The sequence below is a fragment of the Anomaloglossus baeobatrachus genome, chromosome 8 (genome assembly GCF_048569485.1).
Source record: "Anomaloglossus baeobatrachus isolate aAnoBae1 chromosome 8, aAnoBae1.hap1, whole genome shotgun sequence".
NCBI classification, from domain to species: domain Eukaryota; kingdom Metazoa; phylum Chordata; class Amphibia; order Anura; family Aromobatidae; genus Anomaloglossus; species Anomaloglossus baeobatrachus.
The window spans coordinates 15,682,409-15,691,529 of record NC_134360.1 but is presented as its reverse complement, the minus strand read 5'-3'; the positions used below and the strand labels follow the sequence as shown (position 1 = coordinate 15,691,529).

At 45.9% G+C, this 9,121-nt stretch overlaps 1 protein-coding gene across 1 annotated transcript in view; it reads left to right on the top strand.

Moving 5' to 3' along the window:
* Positions 1 to 741: 741 nt before the first annotated feature.
* The window catches only part of ASB14 (ankyrin repeat and SOCS box containing 14), a 51,111-nt gene continuing 42,731 nt past the window's right edge, over positions 742 to 9,121 (top strand). Inside the window, exon 1 of the mRNA XM_075321325.1 lies at positions 742 to 895. The gene's annotated coding sequence lies outside the window, so the exon portion shown is untranslated. The remainder of the gene's footprint in view (positions 896 to 9,121) is intronic.

The window sequence follows — 9,121 nt, the reverse complement described above, 5'->3', positions numbered from 1 at the left end:
CGTCTGGAGGTAAGTGCAGACCGCTACGACGTCTGGAGGTAAGTGCAGACCCCTACGACGTCTGGAGGTAAGTGCAGACCCCTACGACATCTGGTGGTAAGTGCAGACCCCTACGACGTCTGGAGGTAAGTGCAGACCGCTACGACGTCTGGAGGTAAGTGCAGACCGCTACGACGTCTGGAGGTAAGTGCAGACCCCTACGACATCTGGTGGTAAGTGCAGACCCCTACGACATCTGGTGGTAAGTGCAGACCCCTACGACGTCTGGAGGTAAGTGCAGACCGCTACGACGTCGTGTCTGCAGGTAAGTGCAGACCGCTACGACGTCTGGACGTAAGTGCAGACCGCTACGACGTCTGGGGATAAGTGCCCTATGGATGAGCGTATAGGGGGAGGTCACAAACCACCGTATCACCTCAGCCCCGGATATTCATCATGATCACATTGTACATTAGTAAATGACCACAATGTTTGTATTCAGCGTTTCAGACATAATTGGGACCCTTTAAGGCGCTTATCTACAGCTGAGCACAGCTGGTGTTTCTGCACAGTGTTGCAGATCATTTCTTTTTGCGGTTTTCTAGTACATGGAGCAGCGTCCTGAGTCCCGGGATCTGCAGCCTCCTCTAATTCCTCTCCTGTAATCCACCTGATTGTGTTACCAAACATAGCTCAGCCACGTGACGGGGGCAGGAGAAGGTCTCCGACTGTCCCATGATCCAGTATTTATAGGTCAGCGGCTCCTGTGGACGTCTGCATCAAAACAAACTACTGCTGAGGAATGGAGGGGTCCCATGAAGAAGAGAAAGGTTCTGCTTTATGAAGCCGCACGTGTGATCGGATTAGCCAAGGCGGATGAAGAATTCCCAAGATCTACCGAATACTGAGAAGCGAGGTAAGATGTCAGAACGGGACTTATAGAAGATGTAGAGAGGTAAGACGTCAGAACTGGGACTTATAGAAGATGTAGAGAGGTAAGACGTCAGAACTGGGACTTATAGAAGATGTAGCGAGGTAAGACGTCAGAACCGGGACTTATAGAAGATGTAGCAAGGTAAGATGTCAGAACCGGGACTTATAGAAGATGTAGCGAGGTAAGACGTCAGAACCGAGACTTATAGAAGATGTAGAGAGGTAAGACGTCAGATCCGGGACTTATAGAAGATGTAGAGAGGTAAGACGTCAGAACCGGGACTTATAGAAGATGTAGAGAGGTAAGACGTCAGAACCGGGACTTATAGAAGATGTAGAGAGGTAAGACGTCAGATCCGGGACTTATAGAAGATGTAGCGAGGTAAGACGTCAGAACCGGGACTTATAGAAGATGTAGCAAGGTAAGACGTCAGAACCGGGACTTATAGAAGACGTAGCGAGGTAAGACGTCAGAACTGGGACTTATAGAAGATGTAGCAAGGTAAGACGTCAGAACCGGGACTTTTAGAAGACGTAGCGAGGTAAGACGTCAGAACCGGGACTTATAGAAGATGTAGAGAGGTAAGACGTCAGAACCGGGCCTTAAAGAAGACGTAGAGAGGTAAGACGTCAGAACCGGGACTTATAGAAGATGTAGAGAGCTAAGACGTCAGAACCGGGACTTATAGAAGATGTAGAGAGGTAAGATGTCAGAGCCGGGACTTATAGAAGATGTAGAGAGGTAAGACGTCAGAACTGGGACTTATAGAAGATGTAGCGAGGTAAGACGTCAGAACCGAGACTTATAGAAGATGTAGAGAGGTAAGACGTCAGAACTGGGACTTATAGAAGATGTAGCGAGGTAAGACGTCAGAACCGGGACTTATAGAAGATGTAGCAAGGTAAGATGTCAGAACCGGGACTTATAGAAGATGTAGCGAGGTAAGACGTCAGAACCGAGACTTATAGAAGATGTAGAGAGGTAAGACGTCAGAACCGGGACTTATAGAAGATGTAGAGAGGTAAGACGTCAGAACCGGGACTTATAGAAGATGTAGCGAGGTAAGACGTCAGAACCGGGACTTATAGAAGATGTAGCAAGGTAAGACGTCAGAACCGGGACTTATAGAAGACGTAGCGAGGTAAGACGTCAGAACCGGGACTTATAGAAGATGTAGCAAGGTAAGACGTCAGAACCGGGACTTATAGAAGACGTAGCGAGGTAAGACGTCAGAACCGGGACTTATAGAAGATGTAGAGAGGTAAGACGTCAGAACCGGGACTTATAGAAGACGTAGAGAGGTAAGACGTCAGAACCGGGACTTATAGAAGATGTAGCGAGGTAAGACGTCAGAACCGGGACTTATAGAAGATGTAGCAAGGTAAGATGTCAGAACCGGGACTTATAGAAGACGTAGAGAGGTAAGACGTCAGAACTGGGACTTATAGAAGATGTAGCGAGGTAAGACGTCAGAACCGAGACTTATAGAAGATGTAGAGAGGTAAGACGTCAGAACTGGGACTTATAGAAGATGTAGCGAGGTAAGACGTCAGAACCGGGACTTATAGAAGATGTAGCAAGGTAAGATGTCAGAACCGGGACTTATAGAAGATGTAGCGAGGTAAGACGTCAGAACCGAGACTTATAGAAGATGTAGAGAGGTAAGACGTCAGAACCGGGACTTATAGAAGATGTAGAGAGGTAAGACGTCAGAACCGGGACTTATAGAAGATGTAGAGAGGTAAGACGTCAGAACCGGGACTTATAGAAGATGTAGAGAGGTAAGACGTCAGAACCGGGACTTATAGAAGACGTAGCGAGGTAAGACGTCAGAACCGGGACTTATAGAAGACGTAGCGAGGTAAGACGTCAGAACCGGGACTTATAGAAGATGTAGAGAGGTAAGACGTCAGAACCGGGACTTATAGAAGACGTAGCGAGGTAAGACGTCAGAACCGGGACTTATAGAAGATGTAGCAAGGTAAGACGTCAGAACCGGGACTTATAGAAGACGTAGCGAGGTAAGACGTCAGAACCGGGACTTATAGAAGATGTAGAGAGGTAAGACGTCAGAACCGGGACTTATAGAAGACGTAGAGAGGTAAGACGTCAGAACCGGGACTTATAGAAGATGTAGAGAGCTAAGACGTCAGAACCGGGACTTATAGAAGATGTAGAGAGCTAAGACGTCAGAACCGGGACTTATAGAAGATGTAGAGAGGTAAGACGTCAGAGCCGGGACTTATAGAAGATGTAGAGAGGTAAGACGTCAGAACCGGGACTTATAGAAGATGTAGCGAGGTAAGACGTCAGAACCGAGACTTATAGAAGATGTAGAGAGGTAAGACGTCAGAACTGGGACTTATAGAAGATGTAGCGAGGTAAGACGTCAGAACCGGGACTTATAGAAGATGTAGCAAGGTAAGATGTCAGAACCGGGACTTATAGAAGATGTAGCGAGGTAAGACGTCAGAACCGAGACTTATAGAAGATGTAGAGAGGTAAGACGTCAGAACCGGGACTTATAGAAGATGTAGAGAGGTAAGACGTCAGAACCGGGACTTATAGAAGATGTAGAGAGGTAAGACGTCAGAACCGGGACTTATAGAAGATGTAGCGAGGTAAGACGTCAGAACCGGGACTTATAGAAGATGTAGCAAGGTAAGACGTCAGAACCGGGACTTATAGAAGACGTAGCGAGGTAAGACGTCAGAACCGGGACTTATAGAAGATGTAGAGAGGTAAGACGTCAGAACCGGGACTTATAGAAGACGTAGAGAGGTAAGACGTCAGAACCGGGACTTATAGAAGATGTAGAGAGCTAAGACGTCAGAACCGGGACTTATAGAAGATGTAGAGAGGTAAGATGTCAGAACCAGGACTTATAGAGGATGTAGAGAGGTAAGACGTCAGAACCGGGACTTATAGAAGAGGTAGAGACGTAAGACGCCAGAACCGGGACTTATAGAAGATGTAGAGAGGTAAGATGTCAGAACCGGGACTTATAGAAGATGTAGAGAGGTAAGACGTCAGAACCGGGACTTATAGAAGACGTAGCGAGGTAAGACGTCAGAACCGGGACTTATAGAAGAGGTAGAGAGGTATGATGTCAGAACCGGGACTTATAGAAGAGGTAGAGAGGTAAGACGTCAGAACCGGGACTTATAGAAGACGTAGCGAGGTAAGACGTCAGAACCGGGACTTATAGAAGACGTAGCGAGGTAAGACGTCAGAACCGGGACTTATAGAAGACGTAGCGAGGTAAGTCGTCAGAACCGGGACTTATAGAAGATGTAGAGAGGTAAGACGTCAGAACCGGGACTTATAGAAGACGTAGCGAGGTAAGACGTCAGAACCGGGACTTATAGAAGATGTAGAGAGGTAAGACGTCAGAACCGGGACTTATAGAAGACGTAGAGAGGTAAGACGTCAGAACCGGGACTTATAGAAGAGGTAGAGAGGTAAGACGTCAGAACCGGGACTTATAGAAGACGTAGCGAGGTAAGACGTCAGAACCGGGACTTATAGAAGACGTAGCGAGGTAAGACGTCAGAACCGGGACTTATAGAAGACGTAGCGAGGTAAGTCGTCAGAACCGGGACTTATAGAAGATGTAGAGAGGTAAGACGTCAGAACCGGGACTTATAGAAGACGTAGCGAGGTAAGACGTCAGAACCGGGACTTATAGAAGATGTAGAGAGATAAGACGTCAGAACCGGGACTTATAGAAGATGTAGAGAGGTAAGACGTCAGAACCGGGACTTATAGAAGATGTAGAGAGATAAGACGTCAGAACCGGGACTTATAGAAGATGTAGAGAGGTAAGACGTCAGAACCGGGACTTATAGAAGATGTAGAGAGGTAAGACGTCAGAACCGGGACTTATAGAAGATGTAGAGAGGTAAGATGTCAGAACCGGGACTTATAGAAGATGTAGCGAGGTAAGACGTCAGAACCGGGACTTATAGAAGATGTAGCAAGGTAAGATGTCAGAACCGGGACTTATAGAAGATGTAGCGAGGTAAGACGTCAGAACCGAGACTTATAGAAGATGTAGAGAGGTAAGACGTCAGAACCGGGACTTATAGAAGATGTAGAGAGGTAAGACGTCAGAACCGGGACTTATAGAAGATGTAGAGAGGTAAGACGTCAGAACCGGGACTTATAGAAGATGTAGAGAGGTAAGACGTCAGAACCGGGACTTATAGAAGACGTAGCGAGGTAAGACGTCAGAACCGGGACTTATAGAAGATGTAGAGAGCTAAGACGTCAGAACCGGGACTTATAGAAGATGTAGAGAGGTAAGATGTCAGAGCCGGGACTTATAGAAGATGTAGAGAGGTAAGACGTCAGAACTGGGACTTATAGAAGATGTAGCGAGGTAAGACGTCAGAACCGAGACTTATAGAAGATGTAGAGAGGTAAGACGTCAGAACTGGGACTTATAGAAGATGTAGCGAGGTAAGACGTCAGAACCGGGACTTATAGAAGATGTAGCGAGGTAAGATGTCAGAACCGGGACTTATAGAAGATGTAGCGAGGTAAGACGTCAGAACCGAGACTTATAGAAGATGTAGAGAGGTAAGACGTCAGAACCGGGACTTATAGAAGATGTAGAGAGGTAAGACGTCAGAACCGGGACTTATAGAAGATGTAGGGAGGTAAGACGTCAGAACCGGGACTTATAGAAGATGTAGCAAGGTAAGACGTCAGAACCGGGACTTATAGAAGACGTAGCGAGGTAAGACGTCAGAACCGGGACTTATAGAAGATGTAGAGAGGTAAGACGTCAGAACCGGGACTTATAGAAGACGTAGAGAGGTAAGACGTCAGAACCGGGACTTATAGAAGATGTAGAGAGCTAAGACGTCAGAACCGGGACTTATAGAAGATGTAGAGAGGTAAGATGTCAGAACCAGGACTTATAGAGGATGTAGAGAGGTAAGACGTCAGAACCGGGACTTATAGAAGAGGTAGAGACGTAAGACGCCAGAACCGGGACTTATAGAAGATGTAGAGAGGTAAGATGTCAGAACCGGGACTTATAGAAGATGTAGAGAGGTAAGACGTCAGAACCGGGACTTATAGAAGACGTAGCGAGGTAAGACGTCAGAACCGGGACTTATACAAGATGTAGAGAGGTATGATGTCAGAACCGGGACTTATAGAAGAGGTAGAGAGGTAAGACGTCAGAACCGGGACTTATAGAAGAGGTAGAGAGGTAAGACGTCAGAACCGGGACTTATAGAAGACGTAGCGAGGTAAGACGTCAGAACCGGGACTTATAGAAGACGTAGCGAGGTAAGACGTCAGAACCGGGACTTATAGAAGACGTAGCGAGGTAAGTCGTCAGAACCGGGACTTATAGAAGATGTAGAGAGGTAAGACGTCAGAACCGGGACTTATAGAAGACGTAGCGAGGTAAGACGTCAGAACCGGGACTTATAGAAGATGTAGAGAGGTAAGACGTCAGAACCGGGACTTATAGAAGATGTAGAGAGGTAAGACGTCAGAACCGGGACTTATAGAAGATGTAGCGAGGTAAGACGTCAGAACCGGGACTTATAGAAGATGTAGCAAGGTAAGACGTCAGAACCGGGACTTATAGAAGACGTAGCAAGGTAAGACGTCAGAACCGGGACTTATAGAAGATGTAGAGAGGTAAGACGTCAGAACCGGGACTTATAGAAGACGTAGAGAGGTAAGACGTCAGAACCGGGACTTATAGAAGATGTAGAGAGCTAAGACGTCAGAACCGGGACTTATAGAAGATGTAGAGAGGTAAGATGTCAGAACCAGGACTTATAGAGGATGTAGAGAGGTAAGACGTCAGAACCGGGACTTATAGAAGAGGTAGAGACGTAAGACGCCAGAACCGGGACTTATAGAAGATGTAGAGAGGTAAGATGTGAGAACCGGGACTTATAGAAGATGTAGAGAGGTAAGACGTCAGAACCGGGACTTATAGAAGACGTAGCGAGGTAAGACGTCAGAACCGGGACTTATAGAAGATGTAGAGAGGTATGATGTCAGAACCGGGACTTATGGAAGAGGTAGAGAGGTAAGACGTCAGAACCGGGACTTATAGAAGAGGTAGAGAGGTAAGACGTCAGAACCGGGACTTATAGAAGACGTAGCGAGGTAAGACGTCAGAACCGGGACTTATAGAAGACGTAGCGAGGTAAGACGTCAGAACCGGGACTTATAGAAGACGTAGCGAGGTAAGTCGTCAGAACCGGGACTTATAGAAGATGTAGAGAGGTAAGACGTCAGAACCGGGACTTATAGAAGATGTAGAGAGGTAAGACGTCAGAACCGGGACTTATAGAAGATGTAGAGAGATAAGACGTCAGAACCGGGACTTATAGAAGATGTAGAGAGGTAAGACGTCAGAACCGAGACTTATAGAAGATGTAGAGAGGTAAGACGTCAGAACCGGGACTTATAGAAGATGTAGAGAGGTAAGACGTCAGAACCGGGACTTATAGAAGATGTAGAGAGGTAAGACGTCAGAACCAAGACTTATAGAAGATGTAGAGAGGTAAGACGTCAGAACCAGGACTTATAGAAGATGTAGAGATGTAAGACGTCAGAACCGGGACTTATAGAAGATGTAGAGAGGTAAGACGTCAGAACCGGGACTTATAGAAGAGGTAGAGAGGTAAGACGTCAGAACCGGGACTTATAGAAGACGTAGCGAGGTAAGACGTCAGAACCGGGACTTATAGAAGACGTAGCGAGGTAAGTCGTCAGAACCGGGACTTATAGAAGATGTAGAGAGGTAAGACGTCAGAACCGGGACTTATAGAAGATGTAGAGAGGTAAGACGTCAGAACCGGGACTTATAGAAGATGTAGAGAGGTAAGACGTCAGAACCGAGACTTATAGAAGATGTAGAGAGGTAAGATGTCAGAACCGGGACTTATAGAAGATGTAGAGAGGTAAGACGTCAGAACCAGGACTTATAGAAGATGTAGAGAGGTAAGATGTCAGAACCGGGACTTATAGAAGATGTAGAGAGGTAAGACGTCAGAACCGGGACTTATAGAAGAGGTAGAGAGGTAAGACGTCAGAACCGGGACTTATAGAAGACGTAGCGAGGTAAGACGTCAGAACCGGGACTTATAGAAGACGTAGCGAGGTAAGTCGTCAGAACCGGGACTTATAGAAGATGTAGAGAGGTAAGACGTCAGAACCGGGACTTATAGAAGATGTAGAGAGGTAAGACGTCAGAACCGGGACTTATAGAAGATGTAGAGAGGTAAGACGTCAGAACCGAGACTTATAGAAGATGTAGAGAGGTAAGACGTCAGAACCGGGACTTATAGAAGATGTAGAGGTAAGACGTCAGAACCGGGACTTATAGAAGATGTAGAGAGGTAAGACGTCAGAACCAAGACTTATAGAAGATGTAGAGAGGTAAGACGTCAGAACCGGGACTTATAGAAGATGTAGAGAGGTAAGATGTCAGAACCGGGACTTATAGAAGATGTAGAGAGGTAAGACGTCAGAACCGGGACTTATAGAAGATGTAGAGAGCTAAGACGTCAGAACCGGGACTTATAGAGGATGTAGAGAGGTAAGACGTCAGAACCGGGACTTATAGAAGATGTAGAGAGGTAAGACGTCAGAACCAGGACTTATAGAAGATGTAGAGAGGTAAGACGTCAGAACTGGGACTTATAGAAGATGTAGCAAGGTAAGACGTCAGAACCGGGACTTATAGAAGATGTAGAGAGGTAAGACGTCAGAACCGGGACTTATATTTATTTACTATTTCATTCCCTTCTCCGACTTTCCTAAAATCTTACAAAACCCTTTAATAAGACTGTGACCATAAAATAATCCAACAATTTCTATGTAGGAAGGAATCTATGTGCACGATTATATTTAGTCATGTATAAATAATTGTTTTTATTCAGGATCTTACAATCATGTTTGTAGGAAATACACAAAAAAAGTTGAAATATTTTTATATCGATTTGTTGCTTTTTTTGTAATGTAATGGTCATAAAGGCATTAAATGATACATTTCTATTTTCCCCCCAGCCACCACTAGGGGGAACCTAAGAGCTTACTGGATATTGTTAATGTCTTCAACGCAACAAGCATCAAGCTCCCCCTAATGGTGGCTGAAGGAAGACAACGTTTTATTATTTTAAGTTAGGGGTGGGGCGGAGGCGGCAGTGCTTGGACCGCCACCTTAGT